Raw genomic sequence first — 13,722 nt, forward strand, 5'->3', positions numbered from 1 at the left:
ACTCGAAGAGCAGCGACGAGGACCCCTACACACCGCCGGACGAGGTTGCGCCAGACCCCCCAAATTTGGATTGGTTTTGGGGCCAGTACAATCTTTGTCTGTGGAAGTCGCTGCCGCCGGCTGAGAAAGCCAGGCAAGTGGCGTTCAAGAAGGAGATGGCAGAGGAGAAAGCCAGGTACCAGGCGGCCTGTGAAGCCCGTGATGCTACCTGGAAAAAGGAGGCGGTGGAGCTTTGGGGGCGGGCGCGTCGTCGTGTGGAGGAGGCGTACGAAGACGGATACTTCGCGAGGAAGGTCAAAGGCGCTAGGCGCCTCATCGCTACGTGGAGGTGGGTCGATAAGCTCTAGCGTGCCACCGACGAGGAGCTCCGGTGGGCGCCCAACAAAATGGCACGATCGTTCGCGCTCGTCCGCCAGCAAGAGGCAGATCGGTACGTCAAGTGCTGTGAGGCGGAGGAGGCAGAGTACTGCCTCCGCGCTGGGAAGACGCCGCGCACCAGGGAGCTACTGGCGAGGGGCTGCCGGAATACTGGCTCAAGGAGGGATTATACCAATATAAGATTGTTCGTTTTCAATTTTATGCACTAGTCGTCAACCTGTGCATCTGCACGGGCTAGTATTTTTGAATGATACATTGGTATTCATAAATTTGGTAACCATTTTTTTCGTGCACGAAGAAAAATACATTTGTCGTGTGCGAACCATTGAACGAAAAATCGTGAGAAAATGTTTATATTTCATTCTACAACAAATGTGAAGAAAAAAAGCCACTTTGTGTAGGTATCCTGAAACATTACCCAAGTATACGATGTATAACTTAGCTTTGAGTGATAAGTACTATAAAAATATAATAAATCATTTAGTTAATGATTATATCCTATTTTTTCTTATTAGAGAATTCGGATTAAGCACGGCTATGTATTCACAGCAATCATAGTATTGGTCTGTTTCAATATGTACTCTGTTTTCCGTTCTTATGTTATGTTTCAATGTCTAGATACGCTTTCCATTCTGTATATGTGGATGATAACAGCTAGATTCAAAGTAGTATACAAATACAGATAGAAAATGGAATTCATAATATATATTAATTGTTCATTAGTTCATCACAGAATATATATAATATCATCACATATACGTGATGATACTTAACTACTAGGTACAATGCATAAAATTGAAAACGAACAATCTTATATCTTATATTTACTAATTGGAGGCACTAATCGAGACTCTGTGTTAATCCTAAAAGTTAAAAATTGCGTCCATCCGATTAAAATATAATGTATTTGTAGCCCTTGATCATGCATAACATGCGCCTCCATTATCCAACGCAAAAGAGCCGTCCAGTCCCTGGTCTCTAACTCCCATTGATTTCCCAAAACACACGTGTGCCTTCCTGCCTTTGGTCTCTATCTCCTAATCATTCCCTAAAAAAAGAGTTGAGTTTTGTTGTTCCCATTGAGATAGATGCCACGGGGGAAAAGCAATGGTGCAAGCACCGATCTGGTGACGCGTGATGCAAGTTACCCAGGACTTTTCCCAACGAGTGCTGATGGCCGGTGCTTTTGTCCTGGATAAACACACGTATATGAAGCTACCAGCCTACCACCACGCAGGAGAAGTGAATTCCGGCGGCTACGAGCGTACGTACATGATGCACAGGTACACTGATTGATCATGGAGCATATACAACACTGGTTGCGTCCAGATTTTGACCGGTGCACTTCTTCCTTCTTTTCATATTTATTAGTTAGGAAATGCGGCTTGCCGCACCCGGCCGGAAGCCCGGCTGGGTGCATCATATCCAACCAAGTAATCAGAACGCAAGGATCCAAAGCATGAAGAGTCATTAGATTTCATAGATGCATTTCATACAATATGTAGCATAATGCACCAGAAGTTTCAAGGTTTAGAACAAAACCATAATAATAAGTTTGATGCAACATTTTGAGAATTACTTCAAATATAAAAGACGCCTTGTCACTAACATTTAATTACATAGGATTAAAAAATCAGAGTTCATTAAATAATTTGAATCAATAAAACAATAGTTTCAAGGAAAAGATTGACATAGAACAGGGGTTTGGAATACTCTGAAGGATAAACATTTAAGCAACATATATATCTATTGTCCAGATCAACATACGCTATTTTTTCTCATATATAAACATGTCTTGATTTAGTAAATAGATTAAGTAGCCCGCTTAGATATTCATACATTCAACCTGTGATCTGCATGGCAACACAGAAGACAAACAAATAGAGGCAATTAGAACCTAATCATTGGCAGGCTACCGAATGAGAACATTAATATATTTGCTTGTGTATTTTTGTGTTCTGTTTGCTTAGTCTGTTTAAAAAAATTGCCTGGATCTGCGTGACAACAAAAAAGGCACAAGCAAATAGAGGGAATGACCTTCCCACAGGGACTCCATGCGGCAAGCAGGTCTCTTAGTCACTCTTCTCTATGCGGTTATCAAAGAAAGAAATAATATTCTTGGAACTAAACCTACTGAATGAACCAGGGAGCAAAATCAAATGTTTGTATCTCATGGATTAACTTGCACTCCACACTTGGTCTAACAAAATGATGATGTCTGCCTCATGGCTTCGGTTCCATGTCTCCACAGAGCTGGCAGAACTGAGAATTATAAATCATGAGAAATGAAATACATGGAAGATGTCGTGAACATAAATCGGTCAAAAGTCCAAGGATCAAGAACGGTGTCTACCAACCCAAACACACTAATTAGTTTGCGAGTACAACCTTCACTTGATATTATGTGGCAAAATATGGAGTTCTTAACTAGTTGATGGATATCAGTTTGAAGGAGGCAATGTAACTGTAATTGCCCATGATGATGCCTTTGTAAAATAAAACAACACTGCAAGGCCGGAAGACTTCACATAAGGGCATAGTCTACATTAAATACTTTAGGGAAGTTGCAGTACTGCATCATCCCTATGTGGCAGCATATCTTGGAATTAAAAGTTTGCTCTGTTTCTCTATTCCCAGCGTGGCATAGTAATATATGGAATGACACTATCACGGACACTCCTTTAATACTGATTAACACCTTGTAATAAAGGGAAGTTCTTATTCCCTCTGGATGGTACTGAAGGTTTTGTCGAAAATTTGAACAGTATTGATACACTAACATAAACACAATGTATGTAACCTTGAACATTGTATGCTTGACACGAACACTTTTTAAGACAAGTTTGATAACTTAGTTTGTGTCTTGGTAAAGGCTTATCATCCATTAATCATGTCATAACAAATTTAAATTGACTTCATTACTCATTTTGTATGCCTAAACATCTATTTCATATGCCCCTTTTGGCAAAGTTATTTGTTCCCATTATACCAGCATTGAAAATAGATCGAAGCCCAAAAACTAAAGAGAAAAACAGAGCGAATGATATGAAAATGGCTATACCTTTGATTCTCAATCCATTAATGCAAGGATGACTCATCAGCCTGAGCACAACAACAGGCATGCCAAGAATCCAGAACCCGAGGAAGTGGGGCATAAACTAGCATGATGGAGTGTGCCCTGGCGCACGGTACCTATCTAAAGTAGTGACCCATCCTCTGGTATTTCTCAAGGAAAGATTAAGGCGCAAGCATGATATACATATGCCCCAGTATAAAGCATACATATGTAGAACAAAGCAGAATATATATGATAGAAATTATCAATTTTCAGTAGAAAACATCAAGACTCTCAAAGTAGACTATATATAGTAATAGTGGTTCAGTAGAAAGCAACAATTTAGGTGCAAGCAGAATATACTTATGGCCAGTACAAAGCATCAACATTCAGTACAAAGCGGAACATACTATCGCAAGAGGGTGTGTGATTTCCGCTATGCTAATTAAAATAATAGTCTACTTTGTAATAAATCCTTAAACCCAGTTTTGTAATAAATGGTTTAGCACCTTGTCCATTGTCGGTATCAAAACCGGTAGATCTCGGGTAGGGGGGCCCAAGCTACGCGTCTGAGGATCAAGAGTAACAATGGAGAAGGGACACAGTGTTTACCCAAGTTCGAGCCCTCTTGAGAGTGGTAAAACCCAACTCCTGCTTGGTTATATTCGAGGGTATAAGGGTTACAAGAGTTGATCTACCACGAGATCGATTTGGCTAACCCTAGATAGATAACCTAGCAATGTTGTGATCCTGCCTCCAATCTAACCCTCCGGTTTATATAGACACCGGAGGGGCTTAGGGTTGTACAAAGTCGGTTTTATAGAAAGGAACAATATATCCGGACACCTATACTTGCCATCCACGCATGTGAGAGTACCCACCGGACACTAGAGATAATCTTCTGTCTTGTATCTTGACGGCCCATCAGTCCGGCCCACATCAATAGACCGGACGCCCGAGGGCCCCCTAGTCCAGGACTCCCATAGTAGCCCCTGAACCGGTCTTCAATGATGATATATTCGGCCCTCAGATTTTCTTCGGCATTGCGAGGCAGGTTCCTTAAAGAATATACATCGGCTTTCCTCTGTAATAGAATTGTATCCGGCTTTTCGCAATAAACACAACCCTTAGCTGCGAAGGCAGCATATATAAAAAATGAGAATAGTGTCTTTACTGACAACTTTTTCGATGAAGCGTCAGACATGACCTTTCGGCATTTCGACCATTTTCGCACATCGTGTTCCGTGTTTCGAGGCCACGCCTCATTGGCACGTCCCGTCAAAATAGAGATCGTGCCCACTTAATGCGGGATTGCATATCAATGATATTTTGGTAATCCAGCCGTTTGTGGCGCACGCCTTCATTGGGAATAGGCGAGATTCAAGGTACAAGTGGGGGCGGTTGGTATTTTTACTGCCTATAAGAGGGCAAGGGACCCCCACTTTCCTTCCCACGCCTTCACATCTCCTCAGCCTTCTAATCTCCCAAGCTCTCTGCGCCCGCAAAGTCTCTGTCTTTCTCACCACCACCACCACCTACTCCGACCATGGCCGGAGCTGGCTCCAAAGGCAAATGGGAGACCTCCTCCGTGACGGAGGAGACCATAACAGATCTCCAGAGTGTGGGGTACCTCACCACCGATATCAAGCACCGGCTTCCCTCTGAAGGTCAAGTCCTTCCCACTCCGGAGCCCAGCGAACGGGTCGTCTTCCTTCCCCGTTTCCTTAGAGGGTTAGGTTTTCCACTCCACCCGTTCGTCCGCGGACTTATGTACTACTACGGGCTAGATTTCCATGATCTAACCCCGAACACATTTCTCCACATATCGGCGTTCATAGTCGTGTGTAAGGCTCTCCTCCGTGTCCGCCCACACTTCGGCTTATGGCTCAAGGTCTTCAACATGAAGCCGAAGGTGGTCGACGGGTAACACGTGGACTGCGGTGGAGCTATGATTAGCAAGATGCCGAACACCATTTGGCCAAAGGGGGCCTTCATGGAGACCGTGAAGATCTGGCAACAGGAGTGGTTCTACATCTCCGAGCCACGCCGCCCTAACTGGGCGGCCATTCCAGAGTTCAGATATGGACCCCCCATGAGGCTCACCTCCTGGAACGAGAAGGGCCTCGACTAGGGGTCCCAAACGAAGGTGCTGGCGCTGCAGACGCGCATCACCAATGCGCTAGAAAAGAACGTTGGTCTAACCAACGTGGTTCAGATCATGCTTTTTCGCCGCATTCTCCCCTGCCAGCGTCGGGCTTCCCCCATGTGGGAATTCAAGCCGGAGAATCCGCGAACGCTACAGCACTTCCTCGGCACTACACACGAGGGAATGTGGAAGCTGCTTTTTAAGGCACACAAGAGCAGCTGGCCCATGGAGACCGAAGACATCGGCATCACGTTGCGCATCCGGCCTCTCCAGTAAGTATTCGATATCTCCAAAGACATATCTAGTTATATGTATATGTATATATATGTATTCGGTCTACGCCAAACTCATCAACACATCTTTCGTTGCAGGGTTGGACCAAGAAGTCGAAACGGATCAAGTGTCTGGCTCCACTGCCCGAAAACCCAGTCATTCCTCAGCCGGAGAAGATGCTGGTTCCGGCGCCTTATCAGCCGTCGGAGAAGAATGCCAGGAAAAAGAGCAAGGGGCCCAAGAATGGACGCCGCCGCATGGGCCCTTTGGCAGCTATGTCCAGAGAGGCCGAGCCCGTCTCCTCCCGCGAGGAAGACGAGGATGAAGAAGAGGAGGAGGAGGAGGATGAGGAGGTGGAGAGCGACTCCCTGCTCAAGACGATGAGAGGCAAAATGACGGCCCCCGAGAACCTAGAGGGGGCGATGCCGAAGAAAGGGCGAGTGATCCTCTCGGACAGTTCGGCCATGGAGTCCGAACACAGTCCCGGGCCGGTCCAAAGGGAGAAGCCCCTGGCCGAGACGTAAGTATTAGAAACTCACACGTTCGATTATCTTTTTAATCTGAGTTTGTCATGCTCAACCTCCTTTATACTTTTTAGCCCTCCGCGCGAGATCCCGATCCCCTCTTCTTTGATGGGGAACTCTTTAGCCCCTGGGGAGGCGGAGAGTGACGGCCCATCTCGCGCCCTCTCTCCCCCCGCCATGGAGGACACTGAGGTGTCATCCCAAAGGCCATCTCCTGGCCGAGGAGGGGCAGACGAGACAGCCGGAAGGCGCCCGAGGACAACACTTCGGGCATTGCAGAGCGGGGCACGGCAATCCCCATGACCATCGAGGGTGGAGGACCTGAGCAGTCCGGGCCCTCGCCAAACACCGTCCCGGAGACCAGTACGGCACAGGGTTCGGATCAACATCCCCCATCGAAGGAGGGCGGAGGAGCAAGAGCTCTGTCGGTGGCCTCTGTCAATCCGGGGGCCGCTGACAGTATGCGGGAGGCATTGGAATATGCCTCCATAATAGAGGAACACCGCACCCTTATGGGTGCGGCTATGGAGAAGGTTCAATCCGTGAAAAGCGGACTGACCAAAGCCTTCCACAGCCTACTGATAGGCTTCTAGGTAAGCGGCTTAATATTCTTCATGAGTATTGTGCGTGTGTATATATATGTGTGTGTGCGGCGATGCCCGTGTGTAGACAGTAGCCCCTGAGACTCTGTCCGGATTAGAACAATCCGAACAAAGGATCATTAACAAGTATATCATGCACTGTTTTTATATTTGACAGGCTTTCGAAGCTGGCGGCTACTGCCCAGGCCGCGGAAATTGCCGAGCTCAATTGTAAGCTCCAGCTATCCGATGAGGAACTCGACCATACCAATAAGCGGTTCGACGAAACGCAAGGTGTGCGGTGTTTCAGTATATCCCGAAATTATGTTCATGTGTAGTCGGTTTGAAACTGACTAAGAATGTTATGAATATACTCGCAGTTGGCACAGCCGAGGTCGGGTCCCTCAAGCGCGCCCTTGCCAAGGCCAAGAAGGAGGCAGAGCCATGCATGGTGGCCGCGGACAAGGTGGACAAGGCTCTAGAGGAAGATCAAACCACCCGCCAAAGACACGAGGCGTGGGTGGGAGAAGTTGAGCAGGAGCTCAAGGACGCCATCGCAAGGTGTGGGTCCTTAGAGCAGAAGAGTTCGGAGTAAGCCTACGAACTTGCCAAAGCTCTTGAGGGCCTGAAAGAGGCCCGGGTTGATGCCCAGGGTGCTCGCCAGGACATACAAGAGGCAAAGCAGATTGCGGCTGGTAAGGCCTTTATCATGCAGAGTAGATATAGTAGTAAGATATATATTTTACTGACCCGAGATTGGAGTTCTCCAGGCGCCTTTGCTAATCTTCCGGGGAGTATTGCGGATGCCGCCACATTTTTCCAAGCCGAAGAGGGGAGCTCGACGGAGAAGTTGTTTTGGTCGTAGTACCTTGCGCAAGAATTTACCGTTCCCCTAAGCGACCAACTAAAGCAGTTGTCCGAGCTGCATAGGGTGGCCGGACTGGCCATGAAGGATGTTGTAGTGCACTTGTGGCCGGCCGACTCCATCCCTAATAGTCACTTCAGACTCATGAAGAGGCTAGTGGACGTGCTCCCTCAGATCGATGCCCTCAAGCGGTCGTCCTGCATTGAAGGTGCCCGGATGGCCTTTGCCCGTGTCAAGGTGCAATGGACAAAGATGAAGGCCACCAAAATTGCTACCATAGGGCCACCTGAAGGGAAGGAGCATCGGTGGCCGGAGAAGTACTTTGATGAGGTCCTCGAGGGAGCCCGCATTGTGGAGGGCCAGTGTTCGAAGGATGTCAACTTTGAGTAGTTGAGTCCAGTTTGTAAGAGTCATGTAACAAACTCATGGTGTATGATATTTATGATTTAGTTTATCCTCCTATTTTGCTATTTATATGTCTGAAAGTTTACCAGTCGTCGGCTTCATCCCCCACGTAAATAGTACCGGGGTGTTCGGGAGCGCATGACCGCACTTTATCCAACGTCTTGGTCCGATGTAGGAGGCGTCTTGCAAGGTGAACTAGGCAATCAGACTATGCGGTTTTAGTACTTTCACTTAGCCATAAGAGTCCATTGGTGGCGCTAAGTACTAGCCCCTTGTTGCGTGATCGGCCATCCGGAGTACGTTGCAACGCGGCTGGTCAAAAACCCCAACCCCTCGTATTACACAGCGTAAATCGCGAATGATTCGTAGTATAACACTAAGTCACCGGATCGCTGACCCACTCTCCCTTATCATGACAGACAGTTTTCGGCTTTCTCTACTAAGGTACTTGACCTGATGAACCAGAAATACAATCGATGTAGTTCTCCCTTTACTACCTTAGCCAAACTTGCGGAACGTAAGGTGGCAAACATAGGAGCCGGGCAACCCAACTATAGACCAAAGACATGATTCAGAGCTGATGCATATAATGCAATATCCGGGATGCCAAAGAGTTCCCTATGGGTGTTCAGACTTTAAGAATTTTTAAGGGCCGAATACAGCCCCTGGTATGACGACCGAGTCAAGCCACGTATGCCAGTCGAACGTAAGGAAGAGCGCAGATGACAAGGAAAGAACCTAACACCCAACCAAGAAGGTGATAATCATCTGTGCCCTTTATATCTTTATTGATATGTCGATGACGGGCAATGTCATTCAATATTAAGGTCATATTACATGCCCAAAGAAAAAAGGAAAAAGATGTTACATAAGGGGAAGTCTAACACAGGGCCAAAAAATCATAGTTCAGAAGAGAAACTCCAATGATGCCCTGCCGCACGTCTGCGCCTTTTCTCCTTAGTAGCGAGACCTTTGAGAGGAGTATTTGATGGTTCGAAACGTGCCCACCTTAAGAGGGTCTCCTGCGACAACCATCCTACAAATAGGGCTCTTGATGAACCTGCATTAAAAGAAAAAGGATATATGCAGTCCAATTATGGTCAAGCCATGTAATGGTCCTATTCTGCAGTGTGCCTCCGGCATCGCCCAAGGTATTTTTAGTGCGTAGTTATGTACGCGTGGTACATAAGCCGCGATCTGGTGGGGCAATCGGCGGAAGCCGAACTGCTAATCAAGGTCTGGATACGTTGACTTATTGCTATTATGCGCGGACCGGACCCGTTTGGATACGTCGTTGGCTTTGTTGGTCGGCGAATTGTTTAGCTTGATAAGGCTGTTGTAAACTTCGGCTGCAAGGGGCGCGATGTGCTCTTCAGTGCGGAGTGAGTGCTCCATATTACCATTGACTGTAATAACGCCGCGAGGTCCAGGCATCTTAAGCTTCAAGTAAGTGTAGTGCAGGACTGCATTGAAGCGGGTGAACGCAGTTCGTCTGAGCAGTGCATGGTAGCCGTTGCGGATGGGGATGATGTCGAAGATTAACTCTTCGATGCAAAAGTTATCTTGGGAGCCAAACACTACCTCTAGTGTAACTGAGCCCGTACAGCGGGCCTCTACTCCTGGTATCACATCTTTAAATGTAGTTTTACTAGGCTTGATTCGTGATGGGTCGATCCCCATCTTACGGACAGTATCTTGATAGATCAAGTTGAGACTGCTTCCTCCGTCCATAAGGACTCTAGTGAGGTGGTATCCGTCGATGATTGGATCAAGAACTAGGGCGGCCGAACCCCTGTGACGGATACTAGTTGGGTGGTCCCTGTGATCAAAGGTGATCGGACAGGCTGACCATGGGTTAAACTAGGGAGCGACAGGCTCTACGGCATAGACGTCCTGTAATGCGCGTTTCCGCTTCCTTTTGGGGATATGAGTGACATATATCATGTTCAATTTCTTCAGCTCGGTGGGGGGGGGGGAATTTGCTTCTCACCCCCGGTATTCGGCTGATGGGGCTCGCTATCGTCTTTGCTTGGAGGGCCTTTTCCCTTGTGTTCGGTATTTAACTTATCGACCTGTTTGAAAACCTAACAGTTCCTGTTGGTATGATTTGCAGGCTTATCGGGTGTGCCATGAATCTGACAAGGCCTCTCAAGGATTTTATCTAAGCTGGATGGCCCATCTTTATTGCCTTTGAAAGGTTTCTTCCGCTGACCGGACTTACGACCGATGAATCCGACATTGACTGTCGTATCATCTACGTCGTCGTTTGTTGTTCCGACATTTGTTTTTATTTCGGCGGGGTTTACCATTGCCGTCCCGCACTTCGGAGGTACCGGGGTCGCCTGAGTTGTTGCTTCTATGAGCTAGCCAGCTGTCTTCGCCCGCACAGAAGCGGTTCATGAGTGTCGTTAAGGAAGCCATGGTCTTTGGCTTTTCCTGCCCAAGGTGTCGGGCAAGCCATTCGTCACAAACGCTATGCTTAAAGGATGCTAAGTCTATGATCTGGTTCTTTTTAGTTAAGAATCGAGTCCAAAGCTTACGAGCTGATTTGCCAGGCTGCTGGATTATGTAACTCAAGTCGTCAGCATCCGGTGGCCGAACATAAGTGCCCTGAAAGTTAGCCCTAAAAGCATCTTCCAAGTCTTCCTAGGTTCCAATGGAGTTTTCTGGGAGGCTGTTTAGCCAGTGTCATGCTGGGTCATTCAGCTTTAGAGGAAGATATTTGATGGCATGGAGATCGTCTCCTCGAGCCATATGAATGTGGAGAAGAAAATATTTGATCCAGTTGGCCGGATCCGTCATTCCATCGTACTGTTCGATGTTTACGGGTTTAAACCCTTCCAGAAATTGGTGTTCCATAACCTCATTGGTGAAGCATAGGGGGTGTGCGGCCCCTCTGTATCATGCAATATCGCAGTGGAGATCAGCTTACATCTGAGTTCGGTACTGATCCCGAACATAGTAGTGATCGTCACGCCGGGCTTCATAGCCATTATCTCGTGCTGGGGAACGGCCCCTTGATCCGTATATTGATCTGGTATGGCCAGCTTCATTGGCTAGGTCACGTTGTAAGTCGTACGTGTATCCCGCGGCTGCCGTCTCCATACCTCTTCGGTGAGGGGGTGCGGGTTGGTATTCGGCTTGATATGCCGTTTTATCCCGTCCACGTGGTGGTCAGTCTTGTTGATCTACCTAATTATATTTCGACGGTACTGGTTCAATGACTTGATCGTCAAATTGAGGCAGCAGCTTGCACCTAGCTAGGGTAACTTTTGATCGGTCGCTCTTGGTCGTATTCCTCTGTGGCCAGGACCTTAGTCCACCTTTCATTCAGCATGTCTTGCACTTCTTTGAGCTGCTGCTGCTTCTTCTTCAGGCTCCGGGCTGTAGCAATGAGCTGTCGCTTAAAGCATTCTTGGTTGAGGGGTTCGTCTAGGATAATGAAGTCTTCGTCACCGAGGCTAACCTCCTCTTCGGATTCTGGCATGTAGTTGTTGTCCTCTACATCTTCTTTGTCAGTGTGTCCGGGGCTATATTCACCCTCTTCCCTTTCATCCTATTTGGACGTGGGCTCGACGGGGTATTCAGGATCTTCGGCATCGTCCGGAGTCTCATTGTCTCCGGTGCCGGTATTGCTATCCTCGCCCGACGCGATCGTGAGCGGCGCCCTGTCGTCGGTGCTTTGGTGGTTTATCGACGGGTTTGTCCTCATCTAGGCTAGGGTTATCCTCATCGTTCTTCGGAGTGTCCACCATGTACACATCATAGGTTGAGGTAGCCGTCCAACGCCCTGTGACGGGTAGGACTTGGCTTGGTTCGGCGTCGGCATCGTCGTCCATGTCGTCGATGTCTTTGGACGCATAGTCCAACATGTCGTTTAAATCCTCGATTGTGGCTATTAAGTGGGTGGTGGGTGGGCCATAAAATTCCCCGCACTCAGCCCCCAGTCCAAGCTGGGTGCAGTTCGGAGGTAAGGCCTTTGTGATGGCGAGAGAATGCATTAGTCACAATTCTTCGTCTAAGAGCGAAAGTGGGACCGGAAACTATGGATCCGCCGAGCTGAGTTCGGCGTGGGACGCCTGATCGGGCCCGCTGATTGCGGACCTCGGCGGTTCGGGATGGTTGCCCAGAGCCAGGTCTAAGATTGCATCTGGGTCTTCGGTCATGAGTTCCGTAAGGGGAAGAAATCTGGTGGGGCTGAAGCTCCCGACTTCGGACGATGAGACCTGCCCTGGATCTAAGGCCGAGGGTGGGTTTCGGTGTTGACCCCTAGATGGGATCTGACAGGGGATTCGAAGAGTCTTCATGGCGGGGGCACAGAGTAGCGGCCGAGGCCACGAACCTGTTGAAGACTAGGTCTCCTCGGATGTCAACAACATTGTTCAGGTTTCCAAACCTGATCTGGTGGCTGGGAGCGTAACTATCGACCTGCTCGAGGCAGCCGATCGAGTTGGCACGAAGCACAAAGCCACCGAACACAAAAACTTGTCCAGGAAGAAAGGTCTCCCTGGATGTACGTAGCGTCATTGTTGACGAAGAGGTGAGCCATTGATCCTGATGTCGACGACACAGCAGAGCTCTCAATGAAAGGATCAATGTTGGTGTCAAAACCGGGAAATCTCGCGTAGGAGGGCCCAAGTTGTGCCTCTGAGGATCAATAGTAACAATGGAGAAGGGACACAGTGTTTACCCAGGTTTGGACCCTCCTGAGGGAGGTAAAACCCTACTCCTGCTTGATTATATTCGAGGGTATAAGGGTTACAAGAGTTGGTCTACCTCGAGATCAATCCAGCTAACCCTAGATTGCTAGCCTAGCAATGTTGTGATCCTGCCTCCGATCTAACCCTCCAATTTTTATATAGACACTGGAGGGGCTTAGGGTTATACAAAGTCAGTTTTACAAAAAGGAACAATATATCCGGACGCGTATACTTGCCATCCACGCATGTGAGAGTTCACACCGGACACGAGAGATAATCTTCTATCTTGTATCTTGACGGCCCATCAGTCCGGGCCCACATGTATAGACCGGACGCCTGAGGACCCCCTAGTCCAGGACTCCCACATCCATCTCAAACAGATTTCCAACTTTATCTACCACTTTGCTTTCCACCCAGCCGGTTTTGCCATCATTCTAAATTTCCTGGAACAGAGAATTAAGAACCACTTAGTCTGTCAAAATCTTCTATGGTTTTGCATAAATGCATCAGATTATAGAATACAATAGAAATAAAATACAAATGCCATACAGGCTATAACACATAGATAGGCAATAGGCATGTAAATGAAACCAAGGGTATAACTTAAGCAGGGAATAATAATACGATGAAATGATAACACATTGGTAGAAAATCTGAAGAAAAGGATTGGTATTTTGTTCACAATAACCATTCTATGATAACCAAGTTCAGAAAATGTCTTTGTTAAAAATCATTCAGTCATACTATCACAAAATGTATGAATTATCTCTAAAGGTGGTTAAGGACAATCTTAGA

The sequence above is a fragment of the Triticum dicoccoides genome, chromosome 7B (assembly GCF_002162155.2).
Source record: "Triticum dicoccoides isolate Atlit2015 ecotype Zavitan chromosome 7B, WEW_v2.0, whole genome shotgun sequence".
Taxonomy (NCBI): domain Eukaryota; kingdom Viridiplantae; phylum Streptophyta; class Magnoliopsida; order Poales; family Poaceae; genus Triticum; species Triticum dicoccoides.